An 18,166-nucleotide genomic window follows, 5' to 3' on the forward strand; every position below is an offset into this window, starting at 1 on the left:
AATTTTGTTCAGTACTTTAGTATTTTCTTCAGGAGAGATTCTGTTTTCATGTTGTCGTTTTCTGGTTTTGGTGTCAAGGTTATACTAACATCATGCAATGAGGTGAGAACTATTTTCTTTCATTCCATCTCTGACAGAGTTTGTCCCCGAACTATCTGTTCCTCAAATATTTGGCAGAACTTCCAGATCAAACAGTCTAGTCCTCGTGTGTCTTTTAAACCTTTCAACGGCTCCAGTTTCTGTGAAAGTTATGGTGTTTGTTTTGCTTGCTGCTGTCCTTGTGTGAGACTTGCTAAGTTACAGTTTTCTGGGAATTTTTCCTTTCACATGTTTTCAAGTTTATTGAAAGTTTGTATGTGTGCATCTTTTAAAAGGTGTTTTCTTTTTATATGTTCTTTTTTTCTAAGATTCATTTATTATTTCGGTATTTAAAAACCTTTTTTTCACACACTGTATTCTCTAACAACATTGTTTACTTGTACCTTTGTGTTTTTTTCCCTTGACAAATCTTGTGAACAGTTTATAAGCTGTATGGTTCTTTTAAAATAAAAAATCAGCTTTGGGTTTTGTTTTTTAAGCTTCATTTTTTTGTTTGCTCCTTCTGTATCTTTATCTTTTGCTTAATCAGCTTTCTAGTAGCAATTCATATCTTACTCTCTTTGAATATTTTTTAAACTGAGTTAGATGTTCGTCTCATTTATTTTCAGGCTTTTTTCTTTTCTGATCTATACTTGGCCTACTAAACAGGGCTTGTGTTCTATGTATACATAAATCTTTCTAGACCATTTGATAACCAGACACTACCATAGATTTGCTTAGTCTATCACTTACCAGTTGCCCTCATTGCCTTAGTCTCTATTTCAGGACTGCTAGAACAGCAGGACACCTCTTCTACTTAGTGCCAGCCCTTGAGACAGCTTCTGTTTAGATAGGTCATATCCACTCAAATTCCATTCCTGCCAGAAAACTTTGGATGATCCCAGGTCCTTGAGATATACTTTATGGAGCATTTGGTGACGGTTCTTTGAGCACTTGAGAAGACTGTATATTTTACCTTTGTGTTGTGTTTCTCTTAATTAAAATCTTGCTTGTTAATATGGTTGAAATGTCCCACTATTCTACTGGAGTTTGGGCTGCCTATCATTGTAGAAAATTTGTTAAAGTATCCTAATAATTTGCCAAATTTGCCAGCTTGTTACAAATAATTTTGATAGTTACAAATATATTTAGACTGCTGGTTAAGTTTCCAACCTTGGACAAATGGCTGAGGTGCCTTTAACATATCAAAGCTGGACCTGACAGCCAGGTTCTCCTAGCATCCCTCAGTCCAGACTTGTTACAGGGTATGGTTAGCATACCCTGCCCTCTGCCCTGAACTCTCCAGCCCCGGGGATGGGCTACCCTTCCCCCAGAGGCTTTTCTCTATATGATCTAGACATTTTGGTTACCTACCCTTTTGTACGTTTGGCCTCCTGGCTGCTGAACCTGGTTCCCCTCTCTCCCTTTTCCCTTATCTTCCTCTTCTCCCGCATAGCCCAGCTTGGTCTGGTCATGTCCACTCTAGATTCCTCCAGATATTCCTGCCTCTGACTATGCTTTCCCACATATCTATAATAAACTTTCTTCTCCACCATACCTAGGAGCAGCCATATCCTTTTCTTTCCTCTTTATTTCTTTTTTTTTAAACTACTATATCTTTGGTAATATCAAATAGTTGATTATTGTTGTCATATTGCCCTACAATCTTATTTTCCTTTGATATTAATATACCTACACTCAGTTGTTCTAAGTTTAATATATGCCAGGTATATTTTCCTTTTTAAAATTTGTTTTATTTTGTTTGAGACAGAGTGTCTCTATTAAGTAGCTTTGACTGTCTTGGAATTCACTATGTAGACCAGGCTGGCCTCGAACTCACAGGATCTACCTGCTTCTGCCTCCCGAGTCCTGGGATTAAAGACATGCACCACCACTGCCTGGCTTCTTCACTTCTTTTATAGTATCCTTCCTTCCTCACTCTCTCTTTAATGAGATAAGGTGTCAGGTAGTTTAGACTGGCCTTGAATTTCTGATCCTTCTGTCTCTACCTTCCTAGTGCTAGGTTGACAGGTATGTACCACCATGCCTAGCTTTTACAGTGTCTTTGTAAGTACAAACATTTTTAATTTTGAACAGTATAGAAGCAGAAAGATCACAAGTTTGAGGCTAGCTTTGGCTACATAGCATCTTTCAGGTCAGTCTTGGTTATAATACTGTGTCTCAAAAATACAATTGTTTTAATTTTGATAAGTCCAACATACTTACTTTCTTTTCTTGCTAGTAGTTTAAGTATCATTTCTAAGAAACTAATTGAATGCTATAAAGATTTATACCTAGGTTTTACTTTAAGAATTTTGTAGTTTTGGTTCCTATATTTAGATCTTTAGTCTATTTTGAATAATTTTGTCATATGGAATGAAACAGTAACATAACTTCATTTTGTCTTTACATGTGAATGCCTGGTCATCCCAACTGCATTTACTGAAAAGATTTCTTTCCACACTGAATTATTTTGAGACCATTAATGAAATTCAGTTGACCATAAATTAAAGAAAGGATTTATTTCTGGGCTTTTAATTATGCTGAGCCCCCATTAATTACACAGTCTTCATTACTATACTTTTAGCACATAGTAAAATTTACATATAATAAATTTTGAAACTTTGAAACATGAGTCCTTCAATTTTGTTCTTCAAAATCATTTTGGCTACTTTATACATATTTTGCATTTTCATATGTATTTTGGGGATGCATTGGTCTATTTCTGCAAAGGGGCTGCCTTTGATCTGTAGATCAGCCTGGGAGTATTGCCATCTTAACAATATTGAATCTTGGCTTTTGAGCTGTTTCATTTACTTGGGTTGTTTTGAACTTCTTTGTAATTTTCAAAGTACACTTTCATGTTTATAGATTTAATTTTTATGGCAGAATAAATGGAATTGATTTTCTTAATTTCAATTTTTTTCTTATTGCTACATTTAAAAATATTTATTTTATTTTTTAGATTATAATTACATCATTTCCTCCTTCCCTTTCCTCCCTTCAAACCCTCCCATGTACCCCTCCTTGCTCTCTTTCAAATTCATGGTCTCCTTTTTCATTAATTGATATATATGCATATATGTATGTATATACATATATATTCCTAAATACATTAATACAATCTGCTCACTCTGTATATTGTTACTTCTGTATATGTTTTCAGGGCTGAACTTTTGCTACTGGACAGTCAATTGATGTGATCTTTCCTGGGGAAGACTGTTTTTTACCACTCTCAGCTTTCTTTATTTGCCTGTAGTCCTTTGTGTGGGGTTGAGGTCTTGTGGGCTTCCCCTCATCCATGTTAGCATATCTGCTGTTGTCCATATTCAGCTCATGTTTAGGCTGTTATATAGGCGGAAGTTTCTGTCCCAGCAGCAACTCCCAAATACCCAGCAGCCACTTCCCAAATCACCACACAGAGGCTTATATTAATTATAAATGCTCAAGCTTCTTACTAACTGGCTCTTACCTTAAATTAACCCGTAATTCTTATCTATGTTTAGCCACGTGGCTTGGTACCTTTTCTCAGTATGGCATTCTTATCTTGTTTCCTCTGTGTCTGGCTGGTGACTCCTGACTCTGCCCTTCCTCTTCTCAGCATTCTTAGTTTAGTCACCCCGCCTATACTTCCCGCCTGGCTACTGGCCAATCAGCATTTTATTAAACCAGTTTGAGTGACATCTTTACAGTATACAAGAGGTTAGTTCACAGCTAATCCTGTTGTGTTGGTAAGACTTTATGGTATACCTTCTGTCATCCCTAAGAGACACAATCTCAGAGAAAACTCTATTCCTCATACTTTTACAATCTTTTTCCCACCCCTCTTTCTCAACAATCTCTGAGCCTTAGCTGTGGGATTTTTTATTGTAGGTGTAGACTGGGCGCCACAGCTCTTTTTTATTTGGTTGTGGTTTTTTGTAATGGTCTCTATTGCAAAGGTAAGTTTCCCTGATGAGGGATGAGAACTACACTTATCTATTGGTGTAAGGACAGATATTTATTATGTACTTAGGGATTGTACTGGTTTAGTAAAGTGACACTTTATAGGTTCTCCTCTAAGATCCATGACTTCACTAGCTCTGTGTAGTTGGCTAAGTTTCCAGTACCAGGCATGATTTCCCTCTCATTGTTTGGGACGTAGGTCCAATTAGAGAGCTGTTGGTTACCACCAAGGTATGAGTATCACTACTGCACCCTTAGGGTTATTGTGCCATGCTGGCCATTGTTGTGGTTCATAGGCATCATAGGTGGGTAAGATTGTTGGTTGCTTCCCTTCTTCTGATACCATAAAAGCTAGTCCTCAGTGAAGAGGCGTTTGGATAAGTTCCAGCCCAGAAGCTTCTGGGTACTTTTTCTGAAGTGCATGGCATCTTCAACAGAAGTGTGTATGCCCACTTATGAGGGCAACCAACGGTATTAACAATACCCTATAATGTTTTGGGAGTCCCTTGGACAGTCTTGATGAATAACTTAAAAGAGGGTTTCTCATGCCTGGTGTTGGGGTTTTGATAGATGGTCTTTGGGTCTTGGCAGGAGCATTGCCAGTCAAAATGGGAAATTTTCATTTAAACTATATATGTATGTTTATATACCAACTTATGTATATTCTAGTATTTTTAGGTAGTTAATAGTATGATTCCTTATGACTCTTCCAACATCCTTACTGTTAGTTTATCCTCTTCCTACCTTCTTTTGTATTTATCTCCCTCTTAGTCCCTAAGGAAAGCCCCCCCCCATTTTTCTCACTTTTCACAGTCAGATCAATTGTACTCTGCTGTTCCCCTCTCTATTGCTCCCAAACACCAGCAATGGCCCATTATTATGTTTCTGATTTCTGCATTTGCTCTAGGTTATGTGATCGTATATGAAGATTTGGAGTTAGGGACCATGGATAAGAGCATGTGATTTTTCTATTTCTGAGTCTGGGTTGCCTCATGCAACCAGATGATCTTTTCTAGTTCCACCCATTTACCTAAAAATTTTTTTTACCTCATTTCTACTTTATTGAAGTGTAACTGATTTTTATGTACTGATCTTGTTTCCTGTGACATTGCTGAAGTAATCATGTTCCATAGTTTATTGTATTCCTTTAGCTTTTTTGTATATAAGATTATGTTATCTGCAACAGAGATAGTTTTATTTCTTCCTTTCAATCTGGATTACTAAAATTTATTTTTCTTGGGTAATTATGTTGTCTAGAACCTCTAGTTGGATGTTAAGACAGAAACGTGTGGCCACTGACACAGAGACTGGGGTAATGCAGGCTCAAGTCCAACTATGTCAGCAGCCACCACATTCTAGAAGAGGGAAAAAATGTATCCTCTTCATATGTCTAGCCTCCAGAACTGTGAGAAAATAAATTTATCTTACTTTTTGAAAGAGAGAAACAGATGAGGTTAAAACAAACACTCTGCCCTAATCTTAGGTAACTAAATATTCAATCATTCACCATTAAGTGTGATATTATTGTGATTTTTTTTGAAGTTTGTAATTATATTTATGTACAGAAAACTTAGCAGTGTACATTTAACCCAATTTAGAGGCGAGTTCTTTGGCCTTTGCCTTTTCCAGCTTGGCAATCCGAGCCACAGATTTAGGACCCAGGACATTGCCTCCCCAGTGGCAGCAGATCTCATCATATCTGTCATTGTAATTGGTCCTAATAGGTTCCACCAGCTTAGCCAGAGCACCCTTGTCTTCCGAGTTAACCTGTGTGAAGGCAACAGTGGTGCATGTCTTCCTGTGGACCAGCCGCCCCAGCCAGGCCTTTCCCTTGATGATGCAGTAGGGGACCCCCATCTTTCGGCACAGGGCAGGCAGGAAGACCACCAGCTCAATGGGGTCTACATCGTGGGCAATCACCACCAGCTGAGCCTTCTCGTTCTCCACCAAGGTGGTGTATTGACCCCCACTCAAAGGACAGGTGGTCTCTTAGTTGGGATGTCCCCTTTGCCAGCAGCTTTCTTCTCAGCACGGGCCAGCAGCCTTTGCTTCTTCTCCTGCTTTGTCTCTGGCCTGCACTTGTGAGCAAGCTTAAGCAGCTGGGTAGCTCTTTGCCGGTCCAGGGCCCTGTGTGAACTGGTTAATGGCAGGAGGTACCTTGAGCCGCTTATAGAGGATGGCTCTTTGCCGCTGCAGCCTAATGTAGCGGGGCCATTTGACGAAGCGTGTGAGATCTCTTTTGGGCTGGATGTCCTGCCCAATGCCGAAGTTCTTAGGCCTTTTCTCAAACAAAGGGTTCACCAACTTTTTGGCCTCCTGTTTCTTCACGACGGCGGGGGCCGGGGCCACCTTCTTCCCCTTGGCCTTCTTTACCTTGGGCATCTTGCTCGGCTGGAGGAGAGAGAAAAGCTATTGTGAATCTTTTTATAGAAGCCTGTGATGATTACCTTGATTGGCGACTGGATTGGATTGAAAAACACCTGGGAGATTAATAAAGTACAACATTGGGTCTGGATGTGAGAGCACATGCAGGGAGGATTAACCAATTAGAGTTCTTCCCTGAATGGGGATGACACCATCCCATAGGCTAAGGACCCAGGTAGAATAAAAGGTAGAGGAGAAGCTCCCTAGTTCAGACCTCTCTCTGCTTCATATTATAGTGTGAGCTGCTTTGCTCTTCCCTATGCTCTCTGCCATGATGGACTGAACCCGTGAGCCAAAGTCAGTCTCTCCTATCTTAGTCGTTTTCCTCAGGTATTTGCTACAGGAACAGGAAGTCTGATCAACACAATATCCTTTATGAAACTGAAGCTTTTTCCTTCTGTTCTTTGTCACGTGGCATGATTGTGTGGCTTTTCATTTTCAATTTTTGTTATGCAGTATTACTTTTACCAATTTTCAGAAATTATACCAACTTTGCATTACTATAAAAAATCAAATTTGGTCACAGTATGTAATATTTTTTAATGCTTCTCTGGGTCCAATTTGCTAGTATTTTGTCGAGGTCACATATTGATCTGTAATTTTCTTCGAATATCTTTGTCTGGCTTTGGTATTTCAGAAATATTTTCATTTCTTTTTATTCCATCCCACTGGCCACACAATTTCAATGTGTCAGTTTTGGAAGCAGCATATTCAAGTTGTAGCATTTGCCCTAGGATTTACAGTGTACATTTAAATATTTAAGTTTATATTCAAATAACAAGTTTATCTTCAAATATCACTTCATGCATAGCATAGATACCTTTTGCCCAAGGATTCCTAATTCCTCTGACTTTACCCTTGGGATTTTGCCATTAATCATTAATCATTCCATTTATCTATATGCTATAATCACCCAATACATTGTACTCTAACTTCCATATGCACAGGCATAGGCATACTCATACACACACACACACACACACACACACACACACACACACACACGCGCGCGTAAAAAAGACCTCTGTTCAAAGGGATTAGTCTTCAGGAAAATACAAATCATAAGAATAGTGATATATTACTATATGCCTATTAGAATAGCCCAAATTTTAAAACATAGAATTCTCTTTTCCTTCATTAAAACTGTGAAAAATCCCTTTATTAAATTCTTTTCCAACTCTTTTCCTTTTTTATATAGATCCAGATTTCTGAGCTCTATCTAATGAGCTAAAGAGCCTTCAGCATTGTCTAAAGCACCCTCAGTGTTGATTATAGGACAGACCTGTTAATACTGAATTTATTTTTAAGAACATATTGCTAAATATTGAATTCTAGGTTGACAGTTTATTTTTTTAATTCCCTTTCACTGTTTTCTGATAAGTCTCTGAAGCCTCCATCATTGTTCTTTTATTGATTAAGGGCCTCTCCTTACTCTCTTTATGACCTCCTTCAAGATTATCTTTTTCTTGCTTTTTGTGAAATTAGTTAGAATTATAATTGCCAAAGATTGGAAAATTGTTCAGTCACTTACTTTGGGCTTCCCTTTTGGTCACATTTCAGAGAGAGTCTCTTCTCTCTCTTGTAGCTTTCCCAGTTGTAATCACAGCACTGAATGTTTATTGGCATATTGCTAGGGTATGGGGACAGATGACTGTTCTCTTGTCCTATAAGTTAAAATTATATAATTGATTAGCGCAGTGGGCCTGTTTCTTGCAGCTCTGGCCATCATGAGTATTCCTCTCCCTTCTCTGTCCAAAGCATTTGCAACCTATTTTCTTAAAACTCTCTTTCCCACTGATGATAGACTTTAATTTTTTCCTTAGATGAGACATGAAGGCTGGAACAGGATTGTTATGGGACAAATTTACCTTCCTCTAACTGTTCAAAAATGCTAACGTTACAAAGTCCTTCCTTTTCGATCTCAGACCTCTGTTAGATAAAAGAGCTAGAGAGACTCACAGTCGCTATGCTTATGTTCTTCTGTCCAGTGCCACATGTTCTTCTGTCCAGTGCCCTTTTAACTGCTCTGTAAAAAGCATGTGAGATTCCTGTAAAAATATTTAATAAAAGTGTGGCGACTCCAAAGAGTTCCAAAGGTTCCTATAGGGCCTTCTTACTCTTGTGCTAAAGTTTGTCAAAATCATTATTGAAGAATTCTTACTAGCTTTTGGCATCTAGGGCCTTCATTTGTTGTCCCTGAGTTCCCAATGGGACAACTGGCTTTTAATAAAGTGAACCAAGTAGAGAGCAAGAGAGAACCAGCAAGATTGAGACAAGGGTCATAATCTATTTACAAAGCACAAGAGTTCACATGAGAACTACCATACAAACTACTGCATGTGCTCTGTTTGACCGAGGGATCTCCCAGTAGACCTTGCCTCCCAACAGCATTTTAGAAATCAGAAAACAGTTCAATTAGTACTTTTATTTACTATACATTTGACATAGGATCTAGCACTTTTACTCCTAGGTATAACAATTCACTTCATTTCTCATAAAGAAAATTGAAAAAATGTTTATACCAAATATATATTAGAATATATAGCTTTATTAAAAATTCATGAAAAAACTAGAAATAACCAAGATGCCTTCAATTGATGCTGGATTAACAAACTAAAATACCACTCAGGAATGAAGAGAACTGTTGAGTCATACAACAATTAGAATATATCTCAAATGCCTTACAAACTAAAATCTATTGTGCTAAGAAAAAAAAGCCTGAATCAAAGGTTGACATAGAATATAATTCAATCTATTTGAAATCCTGGGAAAAGCAAGGTTATCGGAATAGAATATAGATCATAGTTATCTGGGCTTGAGGGTGGGATGTCATTAGTTCTAATTATAATCAGCTATGTAAGGGAAAATTATAGGAATGGAATTGTTCTGTATGGTGTTATGGAAGTGAATATTTGACTTTATATACTTGTAAAAACTCAGAGGGCTGAATTTGTGTTTTGTTTTTTTTAAACAAATCATGTAAGGTATTTGGATAATCTAGCATTGAATATAGTTTGTGACATACAAATCTGAACTGTATTACAAGTATATAGAACAACCTTACCAAATGGGATGGAGCTAGAAATAAACAACTATTGTTAATGGATTGATTGATTCTATAAGACTAATAACAGAAAGTATCAATGCATAGATACTACTGTCATTGGTGAATTTGTTTCTCATAGGGTTTTGTGTAGTGGATCTCTTAAAAGTTGTTTAGATATTCCAAATCTTATTTAACTCTTTTGGGAAATATTAATGTTTTTCTCTTAGTTTTCTATATATAATATTTTCAGAGCTTTTTCAGAAATACTATTTAGACCTGTCTTCTGTGTACCCCTCCAGTGGTCTGTCTGGGTCTTGGATAGAAGTCTTAAAAGGTAGTTAGTTGAGCTTCTGAATTGGTATCCTAATTAGCACCAAAACACTAGCAAGTCTTAAATAAACTCTTTCTTCTTTTGTTTCTTTTCAATGCTTTCCAGTTTCTTAGGCTACCATTTTCTGTCCTCTGTTCAGAAACTACTCACTGTAATGGTTGTACTCCTTCTAGAAGCAATGTAGAAGGAAAGGAAAGAGGGAAAAAACGCCTATGAAGTGTAGTTAGAAGTTTTCCTGTGTCCTGCCCAGTCCCGCAGCCGCTCAGACCCAAGTAAACATACACAGGCTTATATTAATAATGAACTGTATGGCCATGGCCTATGGCTCAAGCTTCTTGCTAGCTAGCTCTTATAACTATACTCAGCCCATTTCTATTAATCTGTATGTTGTCACATGTTTCATGGCTTTACTGTGTGCCATTACATGCTGTTCCCTGGACAGCGGGATGGCATTTCCTCTGCCTCTGCCTTTCTTCTTCCTGTCTCTCTCTTGGATTTCTTGCCTGGCTATATCCTGACTCACCATAGGCCAGAGCAGCTTCTTTATTAACCAATCATAGCAACACATATTCACAGCATACAGAAAGACATCCCACAGCAACGAAATCTGCTTGTGTCCTGCTGACACTGTCTCAAACTCCAGAAAGATTCTCAACCCATAGCATTTTGATTCCTATAAGCTCCCATTCTGGGCCACTTCTGCTTCTGAGATGCCTTTGAGGTTGCTTCCCTCACTATAGAACTAAATTGTAGAGTCTTGTTGTTTATTTCTGCTCTTTTAGGGGGCCTGCCACCAAGCTCCCAAATAAAGCACACACAGAGGCTTATGCTTAATTATAAATGCCCAACCTTAACTTGCCTTAGTTTGTAGCCAGCTTTTCTTAACTTAAATTATCCCAACTACCTTGTGCCTCTGGATTTTTATCTTTCTCTTACCTTATTCTTACTCTGTGGCTTGCTGTTTATGTAACTGGGTGGCTGGCCTGGAGTCCTCCTCCTTCTCTGGCTGCTCCCTTCACTCTTCCATCTTTTTCTCTCTCCTCCCAGATTTCTCCTTCTATTTATATTCTCTGCCTGCCAGCCCTGCCTATCTCTCTCCTGCCTTGCTATTGGCTGTTCAGCTCTTTATTATACTAGTCAGATGTTTTAGATAGGCAAAGTAACACAGCTTCACAGAGTTAAACAAATGCAAAATAAACAAAAGTAACACCCCTTAAAATAATATTCTACAACAATAGAGTAAATAAAAACCCAAAGGAGGCTGGGATGTAGCTCAGTGATGGAGCACTTGCTTCAATCTCTAGTAGCTAACCCCCCACTACCCCCCAACACACACACAAAATAACCTCGCCGGGCAGTGGTGGTGCACAACTTTAATCCCAGCACTCAGGAGGCAGAGGCAAATGGATCTCTTCGAGTTCGAGGCCAGCCTGGGCTACAGAGTGAGTTCTAGGAAAGGCGCAAAGCTACACAGAGAAACCCTATCTCAAAACATAAAAAAGAAAAAAGAAAATAACCTCAAAGGATTTCTCCCATTGTCTCTGAACATTATTTCTCACTTCTGTTTCTTTTTTTTAAAAGTATGTTAATATGTATTTATTTATACAAAGTTATGGGATTCTTTGCACAAGCCCAAACTACAAGCTTTATTCTATGACTTACTCTGTCCATTAAACAGTGCCCATTTCTGTGTTTCATGTGATATTGAATTCAGGCTCAGGATAGTGAAGGCTATAAAAATAGTGTTAATTGTGTAACTCTCTAGATGTCCCTGCTTGTTTGTTCGTTTGTTTGTTTGTTTTTTCATTTGTTTATTTAGGGGTGAGATGTATACCATGGTCTGGAAGGGGAAGTAAGACAACATCTAGTGAGAGTTCTTTTCATTCACCATGTGGCTTTGGGGTTTGAATTCAGGTCAGAATTGAACTTGATGACAAGTGTCTCTTTGCTCAGCCCTCTCACTAACCCTTGTTTGAGACAGGGTTTCACTGTGTAGCCCAAGTGAAGTCTTGAGACAGGCAAGTCTCAAGATCATGATCTTCCTTCCTTAGTTATCAAGTGCTGGTATTACAGATATGTGCCATTAGACATGTTTAATTATTCCTTCAAACTCTGGTATTTTTTCCTAATTTACTTTCTATGCCTATGTTTACTTTTCAATATTCTTGCAGAGGTTCAGGCATTCTTTTAGGGTTTTATATTTTAGTTACTGATAGATAAAAGATTCCAAATAAGACGGGGCTGTATGTGTTTTGTAGAAAGCACATATTTGGTTATTATTTCTTTATCTGATATTGGAATCTCTCTCTTTGATGTAGGTAGGCAATTTATATTGAAACTCATTATTCATATACTTGGATTAAAACTTACCATCTTGATGGATATTGGGTTGCCTGCATGCAAAGCCAACACCCAGAAGTCTAGGGCAAGAGTTTCATAAGTTTCAGGCCAGCCTGGGGTACCTAGTAAGAACCTATTTCAAAATATACATAACTTTCTTTACAAAATCCTCGCATCTTATGAAGCATTGTCTGTTCATTGTATTTGTTCTTGCTATTTCCTGTTCATAGTATATATTCACTTTTCTTCATTATGTCTTCAAATATTTCTTCTGCCCATTCTTCCATATGTACATATTAAGTATACATGTATTACATTTCCTATTCACATGTTTGTTTTTGTTTTTCTATTTTCCTACTTTTCCTTATTATATTTAACTACTTAAATTTTTATTAAGAAAATTTTTTCATTCATTTTACACACCAATCAAAGATCCCCCTCTTCCCTCCTCCCATCTCCCAGCCTCCCCCCAACTCACTCCCCACTCCCCCCAACAAGAAGGCAAGGCCTCCCATGGGGAGGCACATCCAGTAGAGGCAAGTGCAAGCCCTTCCCCTTGCCTCAAGTCTGCATGAGGTGTCCCATCATAGATAATGGGCTCCAAAAAGCCCTCTCATGTACCAGAGATGGATTCTGATTCTAATGCTGAGGGCCCCCCGAAGCATATCAAGCTATACAATTGTCTTGCCATGCAGAGGGCCTAGTCCAGTCCCATGCAGGCTCCACAGCCACTGATCCAACTTTCATGAGTTCCCACCAGTTTGCTTTGGTTGTCTCTGCAGGTTTCCCCATTATGATCCTGATGCACTTGCTCATAGAATAACTTCTCTGTCTCCTACTGGACTCCTGGAGCTCAGCCTGGTGTTTGGCTGTGGATCTCTGCATCTGCCTCCATCAGTCATTGGAGAAAAGTTCTGTGATGAAAGTTAGGGTATTTACCAATCTGATCTCTGGGACAAGCCAGTTTAGTTCAGATACCCTCTCCACTATTTCTAGTAGTCCAAGCTGGGGTCATCCTTGGGGATTCCTGGTAGCTTAGCTAGCACCAGGTTTCTCTCTATGCCCATGATATCTCATTGCTTTCCTACTCCATCTCTGTTCCAGCTTGACCATCCCACTCCCTTATGTTCTCATCCCCCATCCTCTACCCTTCATTGCCCACCCCTTCACCCCCAGTTCACTCATGGAGATCTTATCTATTTCCCCTTCCCAGGGTGATCCATGAGTCCCTCTTTGGATCTTCATTGTTAGCTAGCTTCTTTGGAGTTGTGTGTTGTTGTCTGGTTATCCTTTGCTTTACTTCTAGTATCCACTTATGAGTGGGTACATATCATGTTTGTCCTTCTGAGTCTGGGTTACTTCACTGTGGGGCGTTTACCCGCCACCCCCACAGCTTCCCAGAGTTTTCTTGAGTGCGATCAGCAGGAAATATTAGATAGAAGGATTTACAGCGGAGAATCTTGTGGAGATAAACAGATAGAAAATAAAGGATAGCCTCGAGAGGGCCTGGAACCTATTCCAACGGGCCCGGACTGTCTCTGGCCCAGGATTTTTATAGAGACGCCAAGGGGTGGAGCAAAAGACCTTCTGCCCCAGCACAGCCAAGTGCAGACCATCTCAGACACCTGCACTCAGGCCCGTGGTCCTAATCATCCTCTATTCGGACCTGCTGGGTAAAGCCATGAGGAACCTGAGAATGGGCTCCCACACTTCACTCAGGATGATATTTTCTAGTTCCATCCATTTGCCTTCAAATTTCATGATGTCATTGTTTTCCTCTGCTGAGTAGTACTCCATTGTGTGTATATACCACATATTCTTAATCCATTCTTCAGTTGAGGGGCATCTAGGTTGTTTCCAGGTTCTAGCTATGACAAATAATGCTACTATGAACATAGTTGAGCATGTGTCCTTGTGGTATGATTGAGCATTCCTTGGGTATATGCCCATGAGTGGTATTGCTGGGTCTTGAGGTAGATTGATTCCCAATTTTCTGAGAAACCGCCATACTGATTTCCAAAATAGCTGTACAAGTTTGCACTCGCACCAACAGTGGAATTATGCCACATCCTCTCCAACATAAGCTGTCTTCAGTGTTTCTGATCTTAGCCATTCTGACAGATGTAAGATGGTATCTCAGATCATGTGGTTTTCACCTTTCAGTTTTTTATATGGTGGATTACAGTTATAGATTTAAATATGTTGAACCATCCCTGCATCTCTGAGGTGAAGCCTACTTGATCATGGTGGATGATCTCTGTGATGTGTTCTTGGGTGTTTATGTGGTTTAGATGTCAGGGTAACTGTGGCCTTGTAAATGAATTGAGGAATGTCCCTTCCGGGTTTTGTTTTGTTTTTTTTTAACAATTTGAGGAGTATTAACTCTTTGTACTGGCTGGGTTTTTTTTGTGTCAACTTGACACAAGCTAGAGTCATCAGAGAGGGAGGAGCCTCTACTGAGGAAATGCCTCCATGAGATCCAGCTGTAAGGCATTTTCTTAATTAGTGATCAGTGGGGGAGGATCCAGCCCATGGTGGTGGTGCCATCTCTGGGCTGCTGGTCCTGGGTTCTATAAGAAGGTGGGCTGAGCAAGCCAGTAAGCAGCTCCCCTTCATGGCCTCTGCATAAGCTTCTGCCTCCGGGACCCTGCCCTGTTTGAATTCCTTTTCTGACTTCCTTCAGTGATGAACAGCAATGTGTAAGCCAAATAAACCATTTCCTCCCCAACTTGCCTTTTGGTCTTGGTGTTTTGTTGCAGCAATAGAAACCCTAACTAAGACACTCTCCTATAAAAGTCTGGTAGAATTATGTGCTAAAACCTGGCCCTGAGATCTTTTTTTCCTGGTTGGCAGACATGTGACTGCTTCTATTTTACTATGAGTTATAAATGTTTAAATTGTTTATTTTGTCTTGATTTAACTTTGGTAGGTGGTATGTATTGAGAAAAGTATCCATTTCTTTTAGAGTTTCCAATTTTGTTGGAGTAGAGGTTTTAAAGTATGTCCTTATGATTTTCTGGATTTCCTCAGTGTCTCCTGTTACGTCCCCATTTTCATTTCTAATTTTGTTAATTTGGATATTCTCTCTCGGCCTTTTAGTTAGTTTGGATAAGGGTTTGTTTATCTTGTTGATTTATCAAAGAATCAACTCTTTGTTTCATTGATTCTTTGTATTGTTCTCTTTGTTTCTATTTTATTGATTTCAGCCCCGAGTTTGATCATTTCCTGCTGTCTACTACTCCTGTGTGTGTTGGATTCTTTTTGTTCTGGAGATTTCATGTATGCTGTTAAGTGGCTAGTTGGAGATCTCTCTGATTTTTTTTTTTTTATGTCACCACTTAGTGCTGTGAACTTTCCTCTTAGCACTGCTTTCATTGTGTCCCATAAGTTTGGATATTTTGTGTATTCATTTTCATTGGATTCTAGAAAGTCTTGTTTCTTTTCTTTATTTCTTGACCCATTTTCATTCAGTAGAGAGTTATTCAGTTTCCATGAGTTTGTAAGCTTTCTGTTGTTTTTAACATCCAGCTTTAATCCGTGGTAGTCAGATAGGAATCAGGGTGTTATTTCAGTTCTTTTGTATATGTTGAGACTTGCTTTGTGTCCGAGTATGTGGCAGTTTTGGAGAAAGTTCCATGAGGTACTGAGTAGAAGTTATATTCTTTTGTGTTTGGGTGAAATGTTCTGTATAGATCTGTTACATCCATTTTGTTTATGGTGTCAGTTAGCTCTAGCATTTCTATGCTTTATGTTTTGTCTGGATGACCTGTCTATTGGTATGAGTGGTGTATTGAATTCTCCCCCTTAGTGTGTGAGGGTCAATATATGATTTAAGCTTTAGAAGTGTTTCTTTTACAAATTTGGGTGCCCTTGTGTTTGGTGCATAGATGTTAAGGATTGCAATGTCCTCTAGGTGGATTTTTCCTTTGATGAATATGTAGTGTGCTTTCCTATCTCTTCTGATTAGTTTTTGTTTGAAGTCTATTTTGCCAGATATGAAAATGGCTCCACCAGCCTGTGTATTAGGTCCAGTTGCTTGAAATGTATTTTTCCAACCCTTTACCCTGAAGTGATGTCTGTCCTTGATGTTAACATGTGTTTCCTTGATGCATCAGAAGGATGGACCTGTTTTTCACATCCATCCTGGTAGTCCATGTCATTTTATTAGGGAATTGAGACCATTGGTGCTGAGAGAGATCAATGACCAGTGATTTTTGATTTCTGTTATTTAGTGGTGGTGGGGGGGGTGTATATGTGTACACGCGCTTGCCTGCATGTTTCCCCTCTTTTGATTTGCTGGTCTGGAATTATTTATTCCCTCTGTTTTCTTGGATGTAGTTACCCTCTTAGATTGGAGTTTACCTTCTAGCCCCCTTTCTGTAGGATTTGTAGATAGATATTGCTTAAATTTGTTTTTTTTCAGGACTGCCTTATTTTCTACATCTATGGTGATTGAAAGTTTTATTGGGTACAGTATTCTCAGCTGGCATCAGTGGTCTCAGAGTCTGCATCACATCTGTCCAGGCTCCTTTGGCTTTAAGGTCTCCATTGAGAAGTCGGGAGTGATTCTAATAGCTCTGCCTTTATATGTTACTTGGTCTTTTCCCTTTCAGCTTTTAATATTCTTTCTTTGTTCTGTATGTTTAGTGTTCTGATTATTTTATTCTGAGGGAACATTCTTTTCTGGTCCAGTCTATTTGGTGTTCTGTATGCTTTTTGTACTTTGGTAGGAAACTCCTTCTTTAAGTTAGGGGAACTTTCTTCTATGATTTTGTTAAAAGTATTTTCTGTGCCTTTGAATTGGGCTGTTTCTCCTTCTTCTATTCCTATTATACATAGATGTGGTCTTTTCATGGTATTCTAGATTTCCTGGGTGTTTTGTGCCGAGTTTTTTATATTTAATCTTTTCTTTGACTGAGGTATCCATTTCTTTGATTGTGGCTCCAGTGCCTCAGATTCTTTCTTTCACTCTTTGGTAAATTTTGCCTTTATGGTTCCTGTTTGAATACCTGAAGTTTTCTTTTGCAGATTTCCTCCAGCTTGGATTTTTCTTATTGATTCTATTTCTACTTTCGGGTTTCAAGGGATTTGTTCATTCCTTCTTTAAGAACTCTATCATATGCATAAAGCCTGTTTTAAGGTCTTTTACTTGTGCTCCAACTATGTTGGAATTCTCTGCTGTGATTGGTTTACTGGGTTGTAATGGAGACATACAATGAGTATAGCTCCTGACATTACTAGGAGGCACAGTCTCACTGCAGACATCCTGATCCTCTGGCTCTTACATTCTTTCTGCCCCCTTTTCCTCAATGTTTCCCAAGCCTTGAGTGAGAGTTACTTTGTAGCTGTATTCATTGGAACTGGGGTCCACAACTCTACATTTTGGTTGGTTGTGTTTTTCTGTAGTGGTCTTTGTATGTTGCAGAGATAAGCTCCCTTGATGAAGGGAGAGGACTGTACTTACCTGTGAATATAAGGACAAATGTTTAGATTGTTGTTAGAGATTATGCTGGTATAGTAAAGTAGTGGTAGATAGCTCTCTCATCTTGTGTGATTACCTTTCAAATAAAGCATTTAACATGATGTCATAGCCAGTTTAAATCCTCAGTCTGATGATTCCAGCATCAGTGTCATAACTGTTTCTGATGCTTTCTCTCTCTTCAGACTTTTTATTTGGTCTTGATTCTTGTCCTTTTGTGTTGCCCCCTAGAGACAGTCCACCTCTTTTATCTCATAAAGATATTTTCACTACTGTTTCATCTTGTTTTTTTTTTTTGTTTTGTTGGTTTTTTTCTGTTTTTTTGGGTTTTTTTTTTTTTTAGATTTCTTTAAACATTTTATGTGTATGTGCCAGAGTCCAGCTCCAGATGACTGCAGGGTCTGAAGATGGGTAGATGCAAGAGTGGCCGGCAATGGGAGGAATCAGATGCAGGACACTTCTTAGTTTCACTTTAGGAGACATGGACAGAGAGGAGGCACATCTCGGTATGGCTTGTCCTACT

At 38.9% G+C, this 18,166-nt stretch overlaps 1 protein-coding gene and 1 pseudogene across 13 annotated transcripts in view; one reads left to right on the forward strand and one right to left on the reverse strand.

The window, feature by feature from the left end:
• The window catches only part of Pfkfb1 (6-phosphofructo-2-kinase/fructose-2,6-biphosphatase 1), a 201,550-nt gene that overhangs the window by 9,407 nt on the left and 173,977 nt on the right, over window positions 1-18,166 (forward strand). The gene's annotated exons all lie outside the window — the stretch shown is intronic.
• On the reverse strand, window positions 5,593-6,427 carry LOC102904322 (large ribosomal subunit protein eL8 pseudogene; annotated as a pseudogene).

The sequence above is a fragment of the Peromyscus maniculatus genome, chromosome X, assembly GCF_049852395.1.
Source record: "Peromyscus maniculatus bairdii isolate BWxNUB_F1_BW_parent chromosome X, HU_Pman_BW_mat_3.1, whole genome shotgun sequence".
NCBI classification, from domain to species: Eukaryota; Metazoa; Chordata; class Mammalia; order Rodentia; family Cricetidae; genus Peromyscus; species Peromyscus maniculatus.